The sequence below is a fragment of the Protopterus annectens genome, chromosome 3.part1, assembly GCF_019279795.1.
Source record: "Protopterus annectens isolate FY-2018-M chromosome 3.part1, PAN1.0, whole genome shotgun sequence".
NCBI lineage: Eukaryota > Metazoa > Chordata > Ceratodontiformes > Protopteridae > Protopterus > Protopterus annectens.
This window is the reverse complement of record NC_056732.1, coordinates 780,813,413-780,840,977: the sequence shown is the minus strand read 5'-3', so window position 1 is coordinate 780,840,977 and position 27,565 is coordinate 780,813,413.

The following is a 27,565-nucleotide window of genomic DNA, read 5'->3' as shown; positions in this document are numbered from 1 at the left end:
AAAGGTTAATAAATACACACACACACACACACACACACACACACACACACACACACACACACACACACACATATATATATATATATATATATATATATATATATATATATATATATATACATATATATGCGTATACATAAATATACAGAAATATATGACAGCTCCAAGGACATGGTGATCAGGGGTCATGCTGCTGCACACTGGAATTCTAAATCTGGAAACTCACTCACTGGAAGTATTCCTTAAAAGGGGAACAATGACGTCTGTGCTGCAACAGAGAACTGGATAAAGGCAGCAGGAAGCATCCCTGCAGTACCAGCCTATACACAATTCCACAACATTTGGCTACAGAACGTGGACCAAAGCTCCAAACGTGGTGGTATTTTCATATTCATAAAGGATTCACACACCTCCAGAGTGGTAGACCAACATTATGCATTTACAGATCCTGCAGGCAAAGCTGACATTGGTTAAGACAGTGGTTCAGGTCGTAGCCTGCAATAGGTCCTCATACATTTCCCAAGACTCACACTCCATGTCCATAAATACCCTGGAGAATATTATTGTCCAACCTAACACTCTCATACTGGTTGACTTCAACTACCCCACAATTAAGTGGGATAAATACTCATGTACCGATGCACATGCCCATCACATCGACCTGGTCCTTCCTAACATGGGCGACTGTTGCTCTACACCAATAGTCAACACCTCACTTGTTATATCTGAAAACAAAGTAATCACCTTTGGAAATCCACAGCCATCCCACCCCCACTGCACAGGTAACCACCATGAAAAGCCTTTCCAAAGCTAACAACTGCCTCATAAAAGCAGAGGTGGCTAACCTCACATCAGCCATGCAAATGGAGACTAGTTGCATGACAGCTGAATCAAACAACAATGCACTATGAACACATACACAAATGCATGGATACCGCCTTACCCAATACAACCAGGACCCTCACTTCCAAAAAAGGAAGCTGCTCTGGTGGTCGCCTGCCATAAAGAAACTGTACAACAGAAGGAGGGAACCAATGTGGAATAAGGTGAAGACCCAAGACAGGAAATAAACCCTTATCAGCCTCAATGAATAGTTGCGATCCCTCATCAAATACTACAAAGTTAGTTGTGAGAACAGACTTGGAGCACATAGTAAAGACAACCACAAAGTCTCATACAGTTATGTAAAGAATCTCCATGGCAATACCAAGAATTGTTCTGAGCAACTAGACAATGGTACCTCCCAGACTGAGCTAACAAATAATGCCAGTATACTGGCTGGGATCTTGAGTGCAAACAGTATCCCTCACTCCCCCCCAAAGGACCAATCCCAATACCAGTACACCACCAGGCACTGATTATTACTGCAGCACAGGTTACAACACCACTGTCCAAGACCAAGAATACAGCCTCTATGGCACCTGAGAATACCCCAGGCTGTGTTCTACATGAACTACAAAGTGACCTGGCACCTTACCTGTGTGCCCTCTTAAAGCACAGACTCACCTCAGGCTTTATCCCTACTGAATTGTGCACTTCTACAGTCATCCCTCCCCACAAATGAGGTGTAACTACAGACCCTGGGAAATACCGCTCTAACTGCCTGAGAAGTCTGTTATGTGAAGCTATGGAATGCATCATCATGCACCTAATAAAAAGGGATATGGGAATCTGCAGACTCAGGATCCCTCACAGTTTACCTGTGTGAAGGGTAGGTCATACCTGCTAATACAACCTAGTCAACCTCTTGCCGTCAGTCACCTAAGCTGTGGATGACGGCAAGGTGACACCTACAGCCTACATTGATCTTGCCAAAGCCTTTGATAATATTCACCACTCACTAAGCTTGGCATCATCTTCTATATCACTAGATGGAAACAGAGGCACCAACACAGGGGTAGATTGGACATACTGCTGTCATACACTGAGACAGTTGCAGATGTCACTGGGTTTGTTGTAATATCCTTTATGAGGAATATGACATTGATAATACCAACAGATGTATGTATTTACTGACTGCATTCCCCAGAGTCCACAACTGATATACCAAGGACACCAGCTGTCTGGTGAACACACACAACATGACAGGCAGACATGTGGCCAGTCTATGGACAATGCGCCAGTGGAGAGGTAAGTCTGAGACATATCACTGTGAGTCATGACGTCGCACACTAAATGCATGTCCACACAGACCCTGTCAAGCTATCAATCCACCATGTGTATAACAGCACTGATGACATAGAATCTGTTCACAAATCTGGTGATATGTCCTCCATGTTGGTTGGCTTTCTCCACATGCCCTGTTGTGTGACATATTGCCACCCACTGTATGTGAATCTGTAGGCCACCACCTCTGTAATGTCCCACACACAGACAAGGAAATGGGGCAAGGCCCACATTAAGGAATGTCCCATATGTCGGAACTCGCAGCAGTGTCCAGGCCCAGAGCACAATACAATGTGGGTACCTACATAGTGGTATGGCTGTAGCAATACCTGACATCTGCACATCTGTACAGAGGACAGACATAAAGTAGATAGCCAACAGGTTATGCATTAGGATGAATGTATTGAAAGGTACATGTCTGAAACTGAAAGGTATGCTATTACTACATGACAGTAGTCCCCAATGACATGTCCAAAGAACATTGCACTCTATAGTTAAATAGGAGATACATATAAACACACATTTCAAACACTTAAAAAAAGATACTCAGTACTCAGAGTCCAGCTTTGCATGCAGGGGTGTATGGTTCCAGTACTACAATCTGCAATCTACTCTTACTTGAAAAACCACTGTTAAAATTACTAACGTAATGATGTCATATGTGTTAAACTATTTCTGTCAACCAGTGCACTGTAGCTGGTGTTTCATGCAAGTGTGACTGCATATAACTTGGGATACTACCCATGTATGAAACAAATCCAAAGAGAACAGATTGTGGTACTAGCCATGTATATCCAGGTGCCCCATAAAGTATGCTCACACCCCTTGCTACTGTAATGACAGCTCATAGAAGCATATTATGCACAGGGAATTAAGTACACTTATTAAAGATGTCAGTTCCCTGCTATCTTATCAGTCTGGAATGCGATTACTGGTTACCAAGGCTAAGCAATGCTTAGCATGTGTAAGCATTGCTTAAATGTAAATGCTAAGCAGATTTGCGCACTGGTAAGTGAAGCCTACATGGTGTAAGCGCCTATTCATTTAACTGTACGTTAGCACCGCTTACCATCAGGCAAACCCACGCAAACCCACTTAAAGCTGCTCAAAACTGCCTTAATCACTCTGTGAACAACAGTCCTTGTTCTGCCTAGCAACAAAATAAAGAGCCCTTACAGGTCTTGAACCAAGGACCTTGCACAACATAGCATAGGCAGTTTACCAGTATGCCACCACAACTGCATTGTTTGAAGATGTTGTCTCAAACATACCCTTCTTTACAGCCAATTTACTATAGGGAAGAGACAAGTGTGCAATTAGGAAGGATTGGTATTTATATATATATGTAACATGTATACATACACATACAAACATATATATAATATCTATATCTATATATATATATATATATATATATATATATATATATATATATATATATATATATATATATATATATACACACATACATGTCCCAAAATGCCCATACTGGGCAACCTGCACAGCTGGATACAAAAGCAGCCATGACATTCACATCTCCCCCCCCCCCCACACACACACACTCCAAATAAATGAGTGAAGAGTACACTGCTACAAAATCATGATAGGCCATACACAATGACCAGACATGGAACAATCTCTTAGCAAAACAAATAAAATGTCGGAACATAGCAAAGAAAAATACAAACAGCCAGTAATTCACACATTTTTATTATACTCGATGTCTTGTTCAAAGCCTTCAAGGAGTAAATATCACCAGAAATACATGCCTTAATCCCAAGAAGCAATTAACACCTAAGTACATAGCTGAATACACAGCCTCCAATTACACTCATCATTTAACCCCTTACGGGATAAATTATCACAGTTAATATTAACGCATTGAAGTCTGTACATAACAATTGTACTTTTATGAATGTTTCATCACAGTGAGGAACAAGCATTTTCAGAAACAGTACCTTGAAACCCACTACTGTCCCCATGGTGTGATTTGCTCAAATGTACAGCTATAGAACCAACATATTTCATATCAGTAATGCATCTGACATGTTCTAACAGCCTAGTTTTAAAACATGTGTTACTGTCCCCCACATAAAATATGTTACAAAGCCATCCAAGAGCATTCCCTATACACCTACCTCTTGAATGTACAGACTTCAACATGTTTCCCAGTCATTCACCTCAGTGGGAACTACAGCACTAAAGAATGATAGACCAGTATACCTATCCACCTACTACTGTATGACATCTGGACAAAGCCTGACATAATTGATGGACAGAAGCCCAAATACATGGCCGTACATGAAATATTGCTGTTATACACTGAGAAAGTTGCTGGTGTTACAGCGTTTGTTGTAACATATCTTTTCTGAGAGATATAAAGTCATCAAAAAATGGATGTTACCATCTACATAATGCAATCACCAGAGTATGCTACTGATTTGCCAAGGACAACACCTGTCTGGGGAACAGCCCATACATAACAGGCTAACCTGTGGCTATTATGTGGATGGTCCTACAGTTGAGAGCAATCCAGAGACAGAACTTTGTCAGACTGAAAGCCATGCAGAAGTAGCATGTGCAGGCAAATCCTGTTAAACTAGTATTCCAAAGATATAACAAAAATACTCACATTCTGCTCCTAAGTCCTGAACCTTCCTCACCATTTAGTTGTCTTGTCTCCACAAGTCTTGTTGTAAGAGGTAGTAGCCCACACAACTCCAGGATGTCTTCCTCACAAGTAAGGGAAAGGGCCAACGCCCACATGGAGTACTCATTTATAGGAGTGTGTTGCCATGACATTGGATATTGGAAAAACTACACAGCTGCTCTGCATGCAATTAGCAAGTGGGGAAACCCAATAGGTGCACAGGCCATCACCTGGCCATGAGCATTACCTACAAAAGCCATGCTACCACCTATTCAAACCAGCTCTATCCCTGTAGTGCACAGACAGGGAGAGAGAAATAACAAATGAGACATAAAGTGGAAAAGAGAAGAAAGAAAAAAGGTAAGTGGAACATGTAAGCAAGTAATTGAATCTAGTACTTGGTCTGTAATAATGGGAAATATGGCTTGTAGGAATATATGTCCCAACATCACATGCTGTAGTAATGTCCTGCTAAACAACTGCTGTGGCCTTAGCATCTGGCCATCTCTGCAGTGGGAGATATCACAGATATACCTCTCAATTGTACAGATCCTCACAGAATGTCCACAATTTACCATCATGTATTTTGCCTGTCCCTCCAGAGATCTATACTTTACTAGCAAATAGCTGAGGATTGAATTAATCAGGTAATGACAATCACTTTGGTTTGAGACTCCACACCCTTAATAATATTCACTGTAATGCTAACTGTAATGCTAAATGTATCATTCTATGAACTTCCTATGTTTGCAGCAGGTATATTTAAAGTATGTTCTTATTTGTCCTCCCATCATTTTAAGCATTGTAATGCTCTGAGAGGTTGTGAGGTGGGAACACAGCTCATGAGCCTGACTCATCTGTGAAAGGACAGCTCATATATGACAACTGCAAGGCTGTCTGTCAAACAGTTGTGACTGTGCCACTGCTAAGACAGTTAATGGGATGTTTTCCATATCTATGTTACCTGTGATTATGTGTATTACATGTTTGCCTTGTAAAGCTAAGACACCTATAATGTGCATAGTAGAGTACTGTTGCAGATGTGTGTTGAACTGCATGTGATGTATTGACTTAATAACATTCAACTATACAGTGCTCTGCTGTGCAATAAGCACATTTGTGACTGATATCTGTAGTCATATACACATATACCTGTGTTATGTTACCCAAACCATTGGCAGGTATGTGAACAATGGCATTGTAGCATAATAGCCTGCTTATGACTGTTGGACATCTTTTAGGTTATCACAGTGATGTCAAACCCTACTGTGCAATCAATGTACTAATGTATGGTGCAGGTATAGTAATACAGCAAAAATATTGATGTCCCCTTTGACACCTATTAATGTGTGCCATTGTCCAGACATACTGTTGTAACAGGTTGAGAACAACTTTGAAGCAAGTCCACCTATATCTCAGTAAGCAGGTAAGTTCATAGATGACGTCCTGTAGGGCTGACTATGACTATGAATTAGACATATCCACACCACCAAGGACAATTGCAATCGTGTCTCCACATATGTTGTAAGTCTCAGATGAAACAACACAATTCATCCTGTACTGGGGGTAAAGAATATCTCACACACACATGCCCTGGATATAGGCAACCTGGATCACACAGGTTAGATGGGAATATCACCACCCTGTCCACCCCAGTCATACATGGAGATATGTACATCAACCACACTCCTCCCCACAGCAATGGTGAGCATGTAAATATTGCCTACTGATGACAACAAAGCATATCTCCATGGGGCATAATAACATCAGTGTCTGCCTCCTACATGAACTCAGGCATGTGCTCAGAGCTCCACCACACACCACAGTCAAACACAGACCTGCACCACACACACACACCATCCACATGGAAGATGACCACTGTCAACCCTCTACACGGAAATGAATGGAGGATAGAGGATTATACAATCAAGTGTCCAACATTGGGAGGAATAAGATAGCTCAGGGACAGGCGTGTGATGCAAGTTGCTATAGCCGTGATAGTTTGGAGGTTTCTGGGGTAGTCTGGATTTTTTGCAAGTAATATCCACTGCCGATGTGCATTTTGACAACCGTATGAGGTTCAGTGACCTTTTCCTGTTCATGTCTTCAATGTAACATGCAGAGTGCTCACCTAACAGCATTCTCTGTTGGGGAAACATACATCATCACCCAATATGTGATTGGACATTATGCCCTGTCATGTGGACAGAGAACAGAAGATGTGTGGGAGAGGACTGCCCTGTGGAATAGTATGGTCCACAGGGTAAATGATGCCACACTGCACAGCAGAACTTGTGTGCATGTACAGAATCAGGCCACCAACCTCAAATGCCATGCCTATCAAGGGGCTGCTACTGTAACAGGGGACCAGCTAGACACAGGTGGGGGCCCAGCCATCCAGCCCCCACTGACACCCACTGAGCAGTTCTTCACCACACTTGGCCCACACGCTGAATGCACAGGCCATGATGCTGAGGGAAGCATTGTTGAGGTGGGTTGCATACACACACTGGATGAGGAGCATGCAGGCAAGGACCCAGTGGGGATTAGTACACTAATGTATCAGACATACGTGTATCTGTATTGTATCTACATGCATGTGTCAGGTGCGACTGCAGTTGTGGATGGGGTTTTCTAATGCACAGAGGTGTATCTCTATGGTGAGGTCAGGACATTGTGTATTATTGTGGTTAGTACTGCAGATGTGCAGACATGCTGCATCCATCCTATACCAAGGCCACATGTGCATCTGCTGACAATAACCCCCTCTCACAGCTACCTAGGACCTTCTGGTCTGCATATGGGACAGCAGCCTGTAGCTGGTGGGTATTACATTGTTCTGTTGTTGCCTGGAAATACTCCAGGCATGTGAAGTGCATGCAATTTACCATGCACACAACCATCAGTAATAGCTATATTGCTTGTTGTGGATGTTCACTTGTGCTGGGGTTGACTGTATTGCATCACAGTGGTCACCACTTGGGCCTATCTGACATGAATTCAACATCTCTGTAGCATACCTCAAAGCTTGTCAGTGCCAAGACGTCAGGACAGAGACCATCAAATTGTGCTGGGCAAACATCCTAAGGTAAAGTCATGCTTGACACATTACTGGTACACAGTGGATATAAATTGTGTACACACCCCTCTTAAGATGCAAGGTGTTCCTGTTAAATACTAATTAGGACCAAAATATGACAGTCCACACCTCTTCCAGCCTTTAATGTGACCCAAAACAGGTACAGTTCACTTGTAAAACTAAGCATCTGTACTCATGTATTGCACGTACAAGGCAGACCATCTGTGCGGGTGGCAGATGTCCTATCAGCATGATGTTTCAGTCAGGTATGATACCTCAAGCTGCCATATGTGTCAGTACAGTCAGTGTGGCCTATTTGGCTATAAAATCACATACATGGGCATTGTTAAGACACACAGACCACCTTCCAACCACGTATAAGTTTCAAACATATGGATATTCCAGACACATTTGTACAGAGGACTGTACAATGGTTTAGCCTGCTGCATGCGAGGAAGATGCTGTCACCACACTGTATATAGTAATGTCAGTGGGAGGTGGTCACCAGCTGTGTATGGTATACACATCAAAATGGTATGAGCCACACATGATATGATCCTGACACACACAGAAACAGCTGCCAGCATCAGGATTAGAGCTGCTGTCTATTTTGGTATTCCTATTATCGTGCTACGCATTTATCAGATGCGACACAGTGCTTGCACAATTCCACCTATTCCAAAGGTACTTCTAAGGTGGATGATATCAACAGGTCTACTACATTAGAATGAAGGGAAGTGTAAAAGATAGTACACAGGTCAAAAATTGTATGAGCAGGATAATACATGATTCACACACACATACACTCGCCAGTATTGGGAGTCAAACTCCTGCCCATCTAGGTAGTCCTACTTTAGTACTACGCAGTTATGAGACCCTCCACAGAGCTTATACATTTCCAGCTCAACCAAAGGTACTTCTGAGGTGGATGACATCAACAGGTCTACTAAAGTGGAGTGAAAGGAAGTGTAAAGGGTAGCACACAGGTCAAAAATAGTATGAGCCAGAAAGTACATGATTCATACACACCTACATGCCACCATTGGTATTAGAACTCTTATCTATCTAAGTATTGCTGCTACAGTGCTATGCAGTTGGGAGATGCACTACAGAGCTTGCAAATTTCAAATTGAACCAAAGGTACTTCTGAGATGGATGACATCAACAGGTATACTAAAGTGGAGTGAAGGGAAGTGTAAAGGGTAGTACATAGGTCAAAAACTGTATGAGCCAGATAATACATGATTCACACACACCACCAGTATTGGGATTAGAACTTATGCCTATCTAGGTATGTTTACTACAGTGCTAAGCAGTTACTGCATGTGCTACAGAGCTTACTAAACTTTCACAAGGCCAAAGCTGCTAACTGCACAGCTGTGGTAATGTATTACAGGTGACAGACAGTCTGCCTTCTGTTCCACCCATACATCATGCTAGTTCTTTCTGTCTTGCACTTCAACTAGCATTATGGCTTGGCAGTTCACCAGGTTATTGTATCATGAAGTGTGGCACACCTGTGAGTCATCAGCAGTTCTTGTTCATCACAGATGTCGCCCCAGTGCTTACTAGTTATGCCCACCCCTCCTGGCATGTTTGAAGAGTGGTAATATGTGCTTTCACCCATTGACCTGGTGCACATGTCCATTCTGGGTCACTGTTGCAACTGCTGCATGTACACAGACAACCCTCCCCTCTAAACTCCAAACACTCAGACCTGTGAGGGTTACCCATATATCACCCAATGTGAACATATGCACTCCCCAGCAAATAATGGACTAGGAGGACAAGAGGATGAGATCAACACCTGTACCACACCATGCGGAACATGTAGCTCACCATGACACCCATTTTGACAGCAATGACATACAGTGAAAAGCCACACAACCACCTTCCCAGATGCACTCAATGGACATCTACCCAAACAGCACAGACCAGCAAGGCAGACACCCACTCAAACACTGTGACATGGCACATGCCAAGGGACACATATTTAACCTACAGTGTGCCTCCAACCTAAGCCCCTAAGGCTGACCAACCACCTTGCACAACACAGTGATCATGGGTAATGCAATACTGAGGCACACACATCCCACTCACTAGGTTGAATATGGAGCAGGTAATAGCCAAATATCAATCACATGCTAGCATCTAACACATGACACAGCCAGTCATGTTATTCCACAACAATGATGAGTATCACTCCATATCCATGTGGGTGTGAATTAATTGGGACACACCTACCTGGACTACATGACAGGATACATGGTTGAACTCTCTGATTATGTAGTTCAGGCAAGTGTGACAGTAGCCCTGGGCAGTGCACCGCTGTCACCCAGAATGATGCTGCGGTACTATCAACAGATGGTTGACTGCAACATTGGCTTATGTGTTGTGTCATTCTCAGGGTATCCAGGGCCTCTCTGCCTGGCATGGCATGATTGCCAGAACCCAATGACTTGCCACGGATATCCTACATCTGTCACCTCTGGTTTACCAGGTACTGGCTACGTGTCTTGCCACCCCTATGGTACCTTATTAGACAGTTTTCCTAATGTTATTACCACCATAACAGCTACACATGTGTGCAATCTGAGAGTCATGCTGCTCAACAGTGGACATCTAACTGTCAGGATGCAGTCACTCATAGCAGTTGGAGTGGAGGACACATGTCTGCTGTAGTGGAGAGGTGGTTCACAGCAACAGACAGAAGACCAGAATTATCAGGCTATGACACGTTCCACAGCTGTCAGCCTCCAAACATGGACCACACCACACCTCCACAGGTGGTGTTGTCTCCCATATTCATTATGGATAGGAACACCTCCAGACTAGCATCCCATCATAATGCATTGGAGACACTTCTGGTACAGTCACCTTGGGGTAATGGTGCTCTCCAGACCATAGCCTGCTGTGGGTCCACATCTATGTCCCTAGATTATCAATGCACATTCCTCAAAACCCTGCCATCTCTGATGGTCCAATGCAACACTAACATAGTAAGAGTCTTCAACTACCCCACCATCACCTGGGGAATGTAGCCAGTCGCCAGTACAGTGGCCCAACACTTCTGGGATTCATTGTTTCCATTGCCCTAGACCAGCTCATACTGACCCATGGTAGAGGATGCAACAACCTTGACCTGTGTTGACCACTTAAATATGGGACCATTTCTCATCCCCAGATGTCAATCCCTGCATGGTGAGAGTCACACATGCTGTAATCAACATGGAACTCAACATGTCAGCCACCCCCCCACAAAGATAACCACCTGGCAAAAACTGTCCAAAGCTGACTTTGCAGCCATGAAAACAGGAGTGGATGTCTTCACTGCACCCATGGCAATGGGATGTAGCTGCATGACTGTGGAATCATATACATAGGCACTGTACAAATGGGTACATGAATACATGGTACTAGCCAGAGCCAACAGAACCCAGACACTGTCTTCCAAACACTGGGAGACAATGTGATGGTTCCCCTGACATTATTGAAGTGTACATCAGAAGGAGGATACTGTTGCAGGGAAGGCAGTGTCCCATAACTGTTGAACTCCCTTATTAGCCTCAAACACAACTTTGGCTCCCTCATGGAGTCACTGACAGGCATCTATGGCAGCAGAAATGCAACAGACACTGACAACAGTCACAACAGCTGTGATAGTTACATCAACAATCTCCACAGCATTAAACACAAGTGCTGTGAGTTACTGCACAAAGCTAATACCTATCCTGAGACAACAGATATTGGCCACAGTCTTGGCAACACATTCAGTGCCAGCTTTACCCCCCCCCCCATAAGGGAAATGCTGAGTAAAAGTGTTCTCACATGCTGTATCCCATGTCTGTTCTAGGCATCTGTGTGCCACCAGGACGTGGCCCTGCAGCAAGGCCATAGAGTATGGCAGTGTGATGACACATCCACCATGTCATAGGCAGGGTATAGTATGTGCACGGTAATTTCCGGTCTGTAACACAGTGATTGCATATGCCTCACAGATTATAGAACTGAGGGTTGTACATAGGTACATGCTGATGTACTTCTGTTGTAGAATGGATAATGATGCATGTTCTGGTTTGAACAGATCTCCAATTGCTAATAACCACAGCCACAGGGGATATTCATCAACCAAACACACTGGGATTACTACTCTCTCTCACACACACACACACACACACACACACACACACACACACACACACACACACACACTTGCTAGTAATGAGCTCCATAGGTTCATTGCTTCATAGGTGTGTAGCAGGTGAATGGGCCTCACAGCTCTACAAGGCTAGCCCAAGGGAATACCTTGGCATCAGGCCACATGACAGTAGTCCCCATTGTGGCTCAGGAGTATAGTCACTGGAGTGGTCCCCAGGGGTGGGTATTGTATTCCCCATCCACTCATCTAGGTTTCTATTGTGGTTGGCCAGTGATGTGCACTGCTTCCCATGTATATGATCTATATTCCATAACATGGGCAGTGTCTAGGTTGTGCACATGCTCCACATGCATGTTCTTTGACATGTGGAAGTGTGCTTGAGGTTTCTGGGGCATGTTGTGTGGACAGATTGGTATCTTCTGATGTAGCATTCCTGACCTCATTTAGTGAGACCTGGCTATGTAACTGAGGTTGTGATTGCACCTACATTGACAGCATGATAGAGGTATACAGTGAAGTTAGATGCATCTGTTCATACAGTGCATGTGTATAAGGCATGGTATTCCCTTTGTGGGGTACGTTTGCAGACTCTACAGTTGTTGCAGGCATCCAGTGGGGAACATGACTAAAGGGCCACTGTACACATTTATTGGGCTATTGAGGGGATGGAACAGGGTGCCATGTCCTTTTACTTGCTGGATAACACACACTCAGTCAGGAGATGTAACGCATCAAGGTAATTTCTGATGTCAGTGGCACTGTTGTGGTCAACAGGCATGTAGTCCACTGTTATCACACTGCGGGTACTATCTGTGAGGCAATATGCAAAGAAACTACCAATATAGTGGTTGTTGCCTAGCCAACTGTGTTTGTGTATGATATGTGGGTGGATAGTGGTCTCTGAGTAATAGAAGGGCTGACTATATTGTTCACTAATCCATACTGTCACATTTTGGGCTGTGGATGGTCTACACCAACCTCTCTGGTGTTTGACATCTGTTGGTCTTATAATGTGGACATTGTGACATATACTAGCTCCTCAACATAATAATTTAGCAAAACCCATCCCCCAATGGATCCTGTTATTACACAATCACACCAACCCCCACACAGGATACTGACAGGCACACAAACTTGCCAGTACTGAGATTCAAACCCCTACTTAGCTATGTATTGCTACTACAGCATACCACATTTACTGCACATGCCACGGAGCTTACAGGATGGGTGTTGTCGCAAAGTGCTTCTAAGGTGAGGAACATCACCAGCCCTTGTCAATACTGGCATTGGGTGATGTAGTGGGTGGGAAATTTCAAAAAATATTTTACCCTACACACATTTACATTTGCCAGGGATGAGGTTCAAACCTCTATCTAACAATCGTTTCAGACTATTATGTCACATGTTTACCACATGCACCACTGGCCTTACATGGTTTAGGGTTACCAGCCTTTACTTCTAAGGTGGATGATATCTGCAGGACTGCTAAAGTATGGCACTGAGATGTGTACTGGTTGCAAATGGGGCCAAAATCTTTGAGGAATGGACATACATATGTACACACACAAACACTAGCCAGGGATGAAATTCAAACCCATACCTATGTAGTTATTGCTACTACATTGTTCCACATTTATTGCACATACCATGGAGCTTACATGCTTGAGAGTTGTGCCAAGGTATCTTTGAAGGTGAGTGACAGCAGCAGCAGTGCTAAAGGAGGGGTAAGGGCAGTGCTGTAAGTGTGAATGTTCACAAAATCAGGTCTCTACAAAGATACACACACTCTCTCCAACATAAACTCTCACAGTTACGCAGTTGCCAGGATCAAGATTGGAGCTCTTACCTAAGTAGCTTGCTACATTGTAGTATTATGGGGTTATCGCATGTGCCACAGAGCTTATATGCTGGACAGCTGTCCAAAGGTAATTTTGAAGGTGAGTCACATCAGCAGCAGTGCTAAAGGAGAGGTAAGGGAAGTGTTTTAACTGTGAATGGCCACAAAATCAAGGTTTTTACAAGGATACACCCACTCTTACATTTATCGGGATCAGGACTGGATTTCTTACCTAACTAGTCTGCTACACTATAAAGCTACATATTTATCACGTGTGCCACAGAGGTGATATGCTGATGAGCTGTCCAAAGGAATCTTTGAATGTGAGTGACATTAGCATCGGTGCCGAAGGAAGGGTATGGGAGATTTAGTGAGTGTGAATGGCCTCAATCACATTCATGTAGAAAGGCACACACACACACACACACACACACACACACACACACACACACAACTTTACATTTGACAGGACTGAGATTACAACTGCTACATGGATACCCGTTTGTACTGTAGTGTTACACAGTTATCACAAGCACCACTGACACTTTAGGGTTGAGGGCAACCAAAGGTATTTCTACAGTGAATGACATCAGCACATCATGTGATATAGGCCAATGGGATATCTAGTGGGTGGGACAGGCCTCACAATGGGATTCTCTCTGTCGCTGTATGTCTTTCTCTTCCCCACATCTCTGTGTGTGTATGTTTGACATATTATATCATGTTTGCCTTAGATATATATGTTTATTCCTATCCAATGTGTGTGTGTGTGTGTGTGAAGTATCAATGGTGTACTATTTGGTGTGTGTGCACAGACAGCTGCGAATAACCAATAACTGTAGTCCACTGTGTTGTGAGACATGGGATTCATTTCTCTAAGTGTGGGAGCATGCCCAGTATGACCTCCTATACTTAGTGCGTGCATCCATTCCAGGGAGGGTTGTACTCCAGTTCAGGGTTTTGTATGCTACAGCTACACCTAGCAAACTGTTTCTGCAGGATATCTGTAGATAGGTTGGCAATATGGAGTTTGTAACATTTGATATCAAATCTCTTTTTACTGTAATCCCGAACACATATGGTATAGACCGAATAAGGGAAATTCTGACGGAACATGGTCAGTACTCTGTGAGGGAGATGGAAACATTTTGTGAGCTTTTGGAACTGGTATTAGAAAATAATATATTTTTAACAAACAGATATACCATCAGACATCAGGGGTGGCAATGGGCACTGCAGTAGCTAATACATATGCTAATTTAACTTTGAGCAAATGGGAGGAACTTAGTATTTATGGTTAGAATAATATATATGCCTCAAAAGTTCTTTTTTATAAATGGTTTGTCAACGATACTTTTTAATTTGGAGAGGTGATAAAGATGACTTGAAAGATTTCCTTACTTACTTAGGTGAGACCACTGATTTTCTAAAATTTGAGATGAATATGTCTGACACTGGAATACATTTTCTGGATGTCAGGATTTTTCTAACTGCTAATGGTTTGGATACCTGTATGTATAGGAAGGATATGCATGCAAATAAATATCTTCATAAGAACAGCATGCATGCTAAACATACCTTTAAAGGTATTACTAAGAGTCAGTACATATGAGCTAGTAGACTCAGTACTAGAACAGATTCTTGTGTTAACCAAATGGATCAAATGACCAGTGAATTTTTGGCAAGGGGTTATGATATTAATGAATTAAATGGGGTTAGAGAAGATGTAATGAAATTAAGAGATGGACAGGCTAAGCCATTCTTTTCAAATCACATTAATATTAGTGATATACAACAACAGAGTAGGGATATACAACCCCTTAGATACTTAATGACACACAGTAGAGCAAGTGAGTCAGTTGAAAAAATTATTAAGGGTAATTGGGATATACTGAAAGCCATACCTGGCCATGAAAAATGGTTGCCTGAGAAACCCCTATTCACATATAAGAACTGTGAAAATTTAAAGCAACGTTTGTGTTATAAATACTTCTCCCTCAACAGAAAATGTTGTGTTAACTATAATACTAAAGGAACTGTACCAAGTTATAATTGTTCTTGCTGTTCAAGTTTTGTCATTCTAATGAGTTTGTTCACCCTGTGAGTAGGAGAACATTTATATTTAATTGTACTGCTACTTGCAATACATCATTTGTTGTGTACCTGGCTACCTGCACATTATGTTTAGGATTTTATGTAGGGAAATCAGCTAGAAGATTACATGACAGGATAATAGAACACAGATCAGACATATGCAGGGGTAAAGAGACTTTCTCTCTAGCAAAGCATATACAGGAACAGAGCACCTCACATCAGTTTGTTTTTGGGGTCATGGAATCTTTATATCCCAATATTAGATGTGGTGGTATTATTAATAAACTTGATACAAAGGTATATGAATGGATTGTTCTTTTACAAGCTGATATATATCCAGGTTTAAAGAAACAAGTGACCCTTAAACCTATTTTAAAATCTAAACACCAAATGATTAAGTAAAAAACCTTGGTTTATGTTTAGAGTTTTAATTTGTGATTTCCTTTTGCTATTACTGCTATTCTTACATAGGTTTTGCTTATGTTATATATACACTTTTAATGGATTCTCCTATTTTAATTAATGTGTTTGTGTGATAGGATGGGCTGTGTCACATGTTCTAATTTTAGTATTTAAATGGATGTTTGTTTTTTAATCATTTGAAACACTGAAAGACTCGATGTCTGAAAGCTTTGTTATTTTGAATAAACGGTTCTCGTTGTGAAGAGTGCTTTGCTGTTTTCTCTCCCCATAATATCGCCAGTTGGTCTTTGTAAGGTACCTGTGGCTAGTATTCTTAAGCCTAGACATACCTTGGTATCCACTGGGGTGGGTTCCCCTCTGTTAGTTCTGTGTGTAAGGCGTGGTGATTTGCTGTAGGATATCCCTGTCCACCCTATAGTGCTCTACTGTCTCCAGCTCATGTAGGCCCTGGTAGGTTATCCTGTGTCTGTACACTCTTCTCCTCCTCCTCACTGTGGGTTGGTTGTCAGCATTCTCCTCCTCACCACCTTCAGTCTCTAGCACATATTGATGGACTAAAGCAGCAGCCACTAACATATTTAGTTACTTTTGCCAGTTAAAAATACCTCGTCTGTGTAGACCAGTGGTGTAGAGTTTGCACAGTCTGTAGGGTGTTTACATAGTTTACATTAGTTTGCTGGGCTGCTGCATGTGTAATTGGCTGATTCTGATACATTCCACCTGCCAGCTATGCTAGTTCTCCTTAATTGCCTTCCTACTGCTGTTTCCCCTTCCCACTTCCTCCCTACTTAAGCTCTGAGGTGTGCCAAGCATACCCAGTGCTCAAATGTAAACAGTTCTGCTATTTCTTCTGTTTTTTTTTTTTTTTTTTTTTTTTTTAGGCCCGCTGCATGCTGCATACACCTGCTTAGCTAATGTAAGCTCTTTTAAGCAGAAATGGCCCTCCCTGGATGCAAATATGCTCTACATTTCATGGAATAAGACATTACAGCCTCAGACACACCCCCTTCTTAGCTAAGGGCAAACATGGGCCACAAGCTCCAATGAGGTTACACCTAGCATGACACACCCCCTTATGAAGTCATTCAGCTCTTATACTTGCACTGTTGTATTGCTGCACCTACACGGTTGGGTGTAAGCTGACTCTTTGAGAAAATCTGTGATTCAGTACAACTTCCCTCATTTGCATACCTCAGTGAGTGCATCCTTAGTTACTGCACATAGATGGACCTTTTCCCCTTGACAACCAATGCTCCCTCATATTGTTTACATTTTGCATGCCATTGACTATAATAGCAAAATGCAGAATTATCTTAAAATTGACTTTTCGGCACGATGCCATTTGCGCCCCGCTGCCCTAAGTTTAAATGGCTGTGATCGGCCAAAAAAAAAAAAAAAAGTTTAATTTAATAAAAAAATAAACATTTATTAATGCCAATGGCCTTATATTTGGCCATTGGCATGTGTGTTTGACTGTAATACATGCTTTCCATGAGCTGTCCTGCCTCCATTTGCTCAGATGCAGAAATGTATTCAGTTACTAACTGAATACATTTCTGTTTTGACACTCTTCCTGCATGGAGTCCGGCCAGCTTCATGGATTAAAAAAATCACCTAATTTGCATGTTTTTTACCAGCAAATGAGGTGATTTCCATATTTGCCAGTTTTCCATGCAGGAGCAGTTTGGGGCCGCTTGTGCATGTGGAAATGGCACTTTCCTGGATTGCTTGGCAGTCATTTTCCATGCAGGAGCTCCTACACTGTTCCTGCATGGAAAACAGCCATTCTTGAATCCCTGGGCATGGTTTAAATAACCAGCACCAACTTGGATCCTTTTTTTTATATTTTTAATAGGAATGCAAAGTGATTTTTTTGACAGGGATCAGAATAGGATCAGGTTAAGAAGTTATGACAACAGTCTATTTTAGTCATTCATATGTCAATATCATTCCATTAAAACCATTAGTTTTCACTTTTTTGGGATATATAGTCATGATATTCAAAAGCACAAATTAATAATATAGTGAACATATACTGTCATGTAGGTGATATGAGTCTATTTTACAAACTAATGTAATGTTTCACTGGGCAGGACATGTAGGTGTTCAGGGGACAGGTCCAACAAATGCATTCCTTCCTCTATAGTGGAGTACCAGAAGAGTGTGGCAGCATTGCAATGTGTGCCCAGCACAAAGTACTTTGGTAACATATAGCCTACACTGAATGTCCTGTAACATGACACCAGAATATTTCATATTATGCCAGCAATGATGACTGCAAGAGGTAAAGGTCCTCATATTCACTCTAAGGACAGTGCTGTTTGCCATATGGTGTTCACTGCAAGCAGTGTTGTGATGATGCATCAAATGGATACACACCACATAGTGCTCATGTGTCTCCAGTAACAGATACTGGTAACAGAAACGAGACATGAATATATTGTGAAACAATGAGATGAAGGAGATGGGCGTTATGTGGTCATGTAATATCTGTGGCACCCCATATCCATTTTTCTTTGTACATAAGCTGCATGTTTATGCACAGCATATTTGGCCATGTGTCGCAGTGACATCTGTGCAACATGTAGGCACAGCAGCAAAGCATGCCAGTTGTGTGATGCATTTATGTCCTTTCATGTGTCTAGAATAACTGCATTGTGCTATGTCTATGTCTATGTGATAGCAAAATATGGAAAACTGAGGTACTGTGTCCTGTCATTCTACATGTGACCATTTGTTTTGCTCATGTACTACTCATATATACATGATTAAGGGAGCAATACATGATATCACAGAGCATGGATGTCATAACTGTACATGTCTATGCCATTGCAGATGAAGGAACACATGGTGAAATTTCATGATATTATAATATGAAGCAGACAGTTTCAAAATGAGATGTGTCAGCCCTAAATGGGAAACAGTCACATAACATACACATCTGCAGTCAAGACTGTCATACCAGGGATGCATGCTAACATGGCAGTGAGGCACTTTGGCAATGTACATCACAGTTGTGCATGACTACACACAAATGTGCAAAAAAACACAAGGAGTATGCCACAACACGTAACATTATGTAATAGCCATACCTGACAACACAATTCAAAGGAATACAACATGGAATGTCAGGAGTCTGTGCTGTAAAAGTAATGTGCACATGATGACATACTAAATACTGTTATGTCTATAACTGCATGTTGCCATATCCAGAGCCAAATTTGTCTTAGACCATAACACAGGGTAGTGTTTTATCATGTATCCGTACATATGGGACAAAAGATAGATCATTAAATCTGACAAAGCTCTTTTAAGGGTGAAAGCACTCATCTATTTATTTTTCAACAAATATTTGATTTCTAAACAAGATATAAGTGCTTCATTATTCTGAACTCTCAGCTGAGCTTGTCTATAGTGCATGGGTCTTTCTCCTGATTTTATGACTCTAAGCCAACAGCTTTGTTCTTTGTTCCTCACAAGTACCATTTTCCCTGTGGTCTATTGTTTTTCATTACGGGAAGGAGATGACTTACCCCCCAAGGCTGGAAAACTATTGTGCCTCACTACATGGATCTCTGCTTTGTGGACCTAAACCTTGTCACCACAATAAACAGAACATGCTGGAGGGATATATTCCTGTCCCAGAGACTTCCCATACTCTGGAACAGACTACCTATCTATGTCAAACAGAGCTCCTCATTAGCACTCTTCAAGAAAAATCTTGATGATTGGATGGGAAATGGGAAATTCACCCTTGGGATCACTTCTGTGGCTCTGCTCGACAGGGGCACAGGAAAATAATTTTCTTGGGTGGCAAAAACCAGGGTACATTTTTTGGCTAGGATTCTATAGGCCCTAGGGCCAATAGCCTAGTACCTACCTATGAACCTATACATATATATATATATATATATATATATATATATATATATATATATATATATATATATATATATATATATATGTGTGTGTGTGTGTGTGTGTGTGTGTGTGTGTGTGCATGTTTATATATATATATATATATATATATATATATATATATGTGTGTGTGTGTGTGTGTGTGTGTGTGTGTGTGTGTGTGTGTGTGTGTGTTTGTGTGTGTGTGTGTGTGTGTGTGTGTGTGTGTGTGTGTGTGTGTGTGTGTGTGTGTGTGTGTGTGTGTGTGTGTGTGTATGTATATGTATATGTTAACTGCAGTGGGTGTTGTGTTTGTAATCTGCATACTGATATACTAGCTAGAAGAATAACATGGTGTGCTGACTCCTCCAAGGCTTACACAGTACCTAATGTGTGCATCTGTGCAGAAAACATATACATGTCAAATGGTACAAATGACTCAAGTAGATGAAATGTCTTGTGTCATTTGCTTTTACCATACTCTGTCAGAGACATATACAGCTTTGTAGCACTCACTCAATAACAATGTTCAGAGACACCATATAGTATATATGCTAACAGAGTACACATCATATCTTCTTCCTGTATAGCAGCATATATATCCACTGGTCCCTGCTCACAGGTGCCATAGAATTAGTATCTGTCTGTACAGAAATTGTGCTGATATTATGGTGGTATATCTGTATGATAGTTGTCTGCAAGTGCATGAGTCCCAGGTGCCCAAAGACCACTGTCTCTCAGCCAAAGATTCAGATGTTTTGTAGCTCACATGGGATATCTCTTGCTTCTGATCTCATCTACATACTCAATGAGGTGCAAAAGGTACACAGACAAAGAGTGAAGTTGCCACACCTCACCCAAACACAATAAATAACTTTGTATAAGGTAAATACAGCAGCCACAGGGAGGCAGTTGGCAGTGTGCCAGTATAGACTTACATTTATAGAATGGACTGAGAATGGGATTTAGGTTTATGGATGGGAAATTAAGCTTTGGGACTGTGGACTAGTGGGAGTTAGGGCATTTACCATATTGCGCCATGGGCTAATAGCATTCAAGTACTTGCAGTAGAGTCTATGGTAGACTCAATGACAGACATTGACCAGGCTAACCTCTACAATGGAAACTTAGCTAGGTCATGTGTGGCATGAACATCTGCAGGATGTGTTATCAAGTACGTGTATGGCACAGTATTCCATGACTCTGTCATATTCTATGCACTCTATGCACAAAGTATGGTAGATATGCAAATGCCATACATACTGGAGGTTACTAGACCAATGTGAACCAACAGAACAGTGCAAAAGGCAGTACTGATGTATGGTACACATTGTGGATGGTACATGCATAACACATGCCACATGATACCACAGTTGTCAATGGCATTATACAGTAAATGGTACATAAAATAAGAGTCATATAAATAACATACTCCACATATACCATTGTAGTAATATAGCAGAGTGCTATACACATGTGTTGTTTCAAATGGATCTGCCACCATGTGTGGTGCACATTATACACATATTTCATGATCAGTCTCCAAATAATTGTAGTATCGTGCACATAACATGTATACATATCTATCAAATGGAGAATGTACTGTGATGCAATACATACGCATATATTAACATGTACATGTCTTCAGAACCCTTGTTATACCAGCATGGAATGGGACCTGATGTATGTCAAAGTATAATAACATCCATGAACCTGCCATTCCTTTGATGTGTACTTTGTGGATGTTTAACATTGGGCAGTACATTCATCCTATTTGCCTGCACCTGGTCACCCCTACTGGAATGGACAAAGACGGGCATTATGTTTGCAGTTAGAAATGAAATATACACATGGTTTATGTGACATAAATTGCTGTGCACACTGTCCTCATCTACTTTCACCAACCTATACAGATGGCCACACACTACAGAGTGTTGTTCTTTAGCTGTCACCATGGCAAAATGCTACACACATCTAAGTGATGTTAGTATACTTTAGCTGTCCATCATAGGCAACCTGGCAGCATTATAATGTCAGTGCCTACAGGACCACAGGTCATTTCAACAGATATCACTGCACATGGGTGTTTACAACTTACAAAAAAAATCACTGTTATTGATTATTGAACTGTTGTTTCCAAATAGATTTGCGCACAAGGATTACCAGGATAACTCGTCATTCTTTTCACACATGCATATTGTATGTTTGAACATTTGAACTGCTGACTAAAGAGTTCAAAAAACAACTTTTTGAACCTTGGTAGTATTTAGAAGTGTGAGATCATCTACTGGGAAACTGCCCTTTCCCCACTGTAGCACAGTCTTGGAGTTGGTATATATAATTAGCAAGGGGTGTAGGGAGCCCCTGAAAAAAATATATTTTTGTTTTGTTTTGTTTTTTAAATCTTTGTGATTTGAACTCGTGTTTTTGTATCTTTGTGTTTCAATCTCTTTTTTGGTATGACTAAGTGTTTGAACTTTGCATAATTTAATTACTTGACATACACTTATATATATTTGAATGGTATTGTAGCTGTTATGATGGGTGTCCTGCTGCTTAATCTAGTCCTCTAGCAGATTTTGGCAGAATTCCTCCGACCATTCCTCCAGTATAGGTCTCACTCCCATTTGATAATAGATGTGGTGGGCAATATAATTTTGATTATTGAAGGGGTTTCCATCAATACCCAAGTCTAACTTCAAATCCATCATAGGTCCCGTTCAGTGCTTAGACCTGACTATGTCTTAGAACTATGTCCATTTTTACTCCAGTTGTCCATGGAGCTGCTAACAGCTCACCATGTACAACCAAAGAGCATCCAGTTGGTCACATTATCTTCTTTTCAATTTCATGTGCTCCGTATATGAGCATTCCTGTGCCTGACATATGACTGACCTAGATCACTCACAGAGGACTTTCACTACTTTCTGGTACTGCTATCAAACTCACACTACCTGGTTTTACTTGGCACAGAGGTACCTGGTTTTATAGGTTCATAGGTTCATAGGTAGGTACTAGGCTATCTGCCTGAAGGCATTTATAAGCCTAGCCAGAATGTGTTGGCTTTCTCCACCCCCTTAGATTAGTTCCCTGTGCCTCTGTCCAGCAGAGCCACTGAAGTGATCCCCGGGGTAAACTTTCTGTTTCCCATCCACTCGTCAATGTTTCTCTTGAAGAGTGTTAGTGAGGAGCTCTGCCTAATGTAGATTGGAATCTTGTTCCAGAGCATGCGAAGTCTCTGGGACAGGAATCTATCCCTCCAGCATGTCCTATTTATTGTTGTGATGAGGATTTGATCCCTAGAGCATGTGGCTCGAGGAGATATGGTTTTCTTTAGTTGGAGCATGTCCATCAATTCTGGGTTGGACATGGCCTTGTATGTCAGGCAGAGATCACCTCTGAGTAAGCGGTTTCTTCAGTCGAGCTGCATAGGGCACCTGTTTAAGGCCAGTGATCCTCTTGGTGAGGTGCTTCTGTGGTCTTTCCAGCTGTTGCAGGTGTCTTGTAAGGTACATCCCAAATGGGGCATTGTACTCTATGATGGGTCTGATGAGTGATGAGTAGAGGGGCACAATGACCTCTTTTGATCTGGATGCAAACCCTTGTGTGATTAAGTGGGCCACATAGAAGGATTTTCTAACCACTTTGGCAATGTGATTATCAAAGGAGAGATTACTATCTACTTGGGTCCCCAGATCCCTTATTACATCTTCCATATTTAGGGGACTATCACCTATGTGGTAGTTTATGGGTACTTTGTTTCTTCCAAAGGGGAAGACTATGCACTTTTTGACATTGAGCTTGAGGCCATGATTTTGACACCAGGTATCCGTCTCAGTGAGACCTTTTTGGAGGATTCCTGGGCCAGCCAGAGAGTCAATTATAGCCCCTAGTTTGCAGTCGTCTGTGAACTTGGTCAGCCATAGACTTCCTGTGCTTGCCTGTACCTCTGAGACGTATATGCCGAATAAGAGGGTTCCTAGGACTGAGCCCTGGGGAATGCCACTTGTAACAGGTTTAGAGTCAGACCTAGCTCTCACAACTCTCAGCATGTGGGTTCTGTCAGTGAGCCAGTTGGCAACCCATCTTGTGACATAGGGATTTATGTTCAAGCTGGTGAGCTTGTCTATAATACCAGAATGGGGAATGGTGTTGAAGGCCTTTGCAAGGTCTAGGTAGGCTGTGTGTACCACCTTTCCCTCGTCTATAGCCTTGGTAACTGTCTCAAAGAAGAACAGCAGGTATAGGAGGCATGATCTTCCCTTAGCAAAGCCGAACTGGGCAGGGTCCAGTGTTTGGAGTTTCCCAATGTCTCTGTTAATGAGGTCCATGATGATGCACTCCATAGCCTTGCAGACCAAGCTAGTCAGGCTTATAGGGTGATAGTTTCCAGGGTCTGTTGTGGCTCCACTTTTGTGGAACAGAATAACCATTGCTGTGTGCCACTGTATGGGTACATAGCCTGAGGAGAGGCTGAGTTTGAACAGTGTGTTTAGGTGAGGGGTTAGTTCATCTTTGCGCTAGTGTAGGACACAGCCTGGGAAACCATCCGGTCCCATTGATGCTGCATTTTTGGCTTTGGAGATGGCTGTTTTAACCTGAGTGTCTGTGATTTCAGGGGCTCTACATTCTTCTGGTATGGTTATGATCCCTTTTGGGGGTGAGAGGGGGTGAAGTTTGCACTGAACCTGTCTGCCAGGGTGTTGGCAATATCGGTCGGTTCAGTGTATTTTGTGCCATTCTGCACTAACTCTGAGCAGATCTGAGCATTGCCACTTAGATTCTTGACATAGCTAAAGAATGCCTTGTGGTTATCTTTGGAGTCCTTGGCAATTTTTCTTTTGAAGCTAGCCTTGGATGATTTTATGAGGGATTGTAGTTTCTTGCTGATACTGATCAGGGATGTCGTCTCTTCTTAGGATTTTACTCTTTTCTGTACTAGTTTTCTCCTTCTGTTGTATAGCTTGTTTATGGCAGGGGTCCACCAGACTGGTTTCCTTTTCTTGGAGGAGTGAGTCTTGGTTTTGCTTGGGATAGCATGATCCATGCATTCTTGTAGGTGCCCATAGAATGCATTAGTAAAGGATTTTTCAGCTTGGACAGTGTTATCCTTTATCATGTGGGCTTTGAAACTTTCCACCTCGGTCTTAAGTAACGTGGTTTGCTTTTGAAATGTTTTTTGCAGTGGTTTCCTTGACTGGGGGTGGGGGCAGAATGTGGATATCCAGAGTGATTTGTTTATGGTCAGATCTAACCAGCAAGGGGTTGAACTCCAGTGTGGAACACTGGTCGCCCATGTTGGTGATGACCAGGTCCAATATGCTGTCACCTCTGGTGGGAGTGTTGACCAGTTGATCCAGGACGTTTGAGTTTATAAATTGTAGGAAATGTTGGGCAAGGGAGTTAGTACTTGAGTAGTTCTCCCAGTTAATGTTTGGGTAATTGAAATCACCCAATAGTAGGGTGTTTGGTATGACCTTTATGTTTCTTAGCATTTCCAGAAATAGTAATGGGGGTCCTGGGATATGGTGGGTGATCTGTAGCAAGCTACAATTTGAATTGCAGTTTTGTCCATTGTTAGTTGCACATGGATGATCTCTGAAGCATCGTGCTGTGCCACTAACCTGGAGGTGTGGGTATCCTTGATGAATATGGATACGCCCCCATCTTTTGTATTTCGGTCTGGGTTCTGTGGCCGAAATGTATGGTATGAGTTGTAGCCTGGTAGTGCTGGGGTGCTCTCCGGAGCTTTAAACCAGGTTTCTGTTACTGCACATATATCGATTTTTTCCATAGTGAGGAGTGCCTCGAGTGCGTGCATTTTGAGGTTTAGACTTCTGGCATTGAGTAGCATTACCCTCAGAGTTTTGTTACTTGTGCTATTTATGGTGGTGGGTTTGTCTTTTGAACCTTGCCTAAAAAAGGCACTATGGGGGGAAAGAGCCTTGGCCAGTATTCGAAAGCCTAAGGGTGACAGGTGCAAGCCATCTCTAACGAAGCAGCATGGCTTGTCGAGCATGTCATCCCAGGTGGACAGACACTCAGTCCCCTTTGAATGACACCAGAAACTTAGCCAGTTGTTGAAATTGATCATTTTTTCTTTATACCGTGGTATCATTCTTGGTGAGGGAAGGATGCTACTCAGGGTCATACTGGCCTGGGCTACGTGATCAGAGAGCTCTTCCATGTCTCTTTTCATGTAGTCCAGGGAGGTATGGCTCAAGTCCTTTACACCAACATGGACAATGACAGAGTCGTATTTGTACTTGTTCTGGAGTGACCTGAGTGCTTGTGTTATGTGGCAGATCCTGGCACCCGACAGGCAGCTAACAGTAACATTCTCTTTGTCCAGCCTAGTAAGTGGGATGTCAGTGTGTCTGACTATAGAGTCACCTATTACTAGTGTGTTAGATATGTTATTTTGCCTTAAGGGCTATGATTGCATGGCACACTGGTTTTGAGACGTATGTATTTCATGGTTTGTGTTGGCGGCGGAGGTTGCTTGGATGTGTGCTTTGGAGGTCTCTGTTGCTTTTGCAGATTTTTATTTAGAGCCTCCGAGTATATTTTCATGTATTTATGAGTGTTTTTTGCCAGTGCTGGTTTAATGGGTCTATGTGAGACTGGTGGTGTGATGCAAGTATTTCCCTACTACTCTTGACTGTCTGATTCAGTCTTGGGTTGAGAGAGCTTAGCCTCCAGTTTGGCTGTATAATTGCATCTCTCGCATGTATTAGTGTTTGGTGGTAGTAGGAGAGGGTTGTCTGTGTACATGAGGCAGTTGTAAGTTTGCCTCAACATGCCCAGATTCACCAGTTGGACTGGAGAGTACACCTGAAACTGCCCTTTGGACATGCCTGGATAGGTACAGTGAATGTTTTACTGATTGGCTGATAAGGTCGAATAGAGAGCCTTGTCCTTCTGTACAGTATAGGGGGGGGGTCTAGTGCTAGGGTTTATAAGTGCTTGCTATGAGTTTTCCTGAGGTATGTCTTTTTATCAGTTGAAATTAGAGACATTGTGGTATAGTTATGGACCCTGTCATTGCAAATTCCATTGGTTGATTGTAATGAAGGTGCTTTGCTAGGAAAATTGAAAATAATGGGATCACACATTCCAGTCTAATTAACCTCATTATTGACATTTGGTGTAATAAGCCTTAAAATAGCAAACTGCAACTTTTATGTATACGCTTCCTGCAAATATTTAACTGTGGTCGGTAATGGGCAGGCAAATTGTTTTTGGTGAGACTAGGCAGAT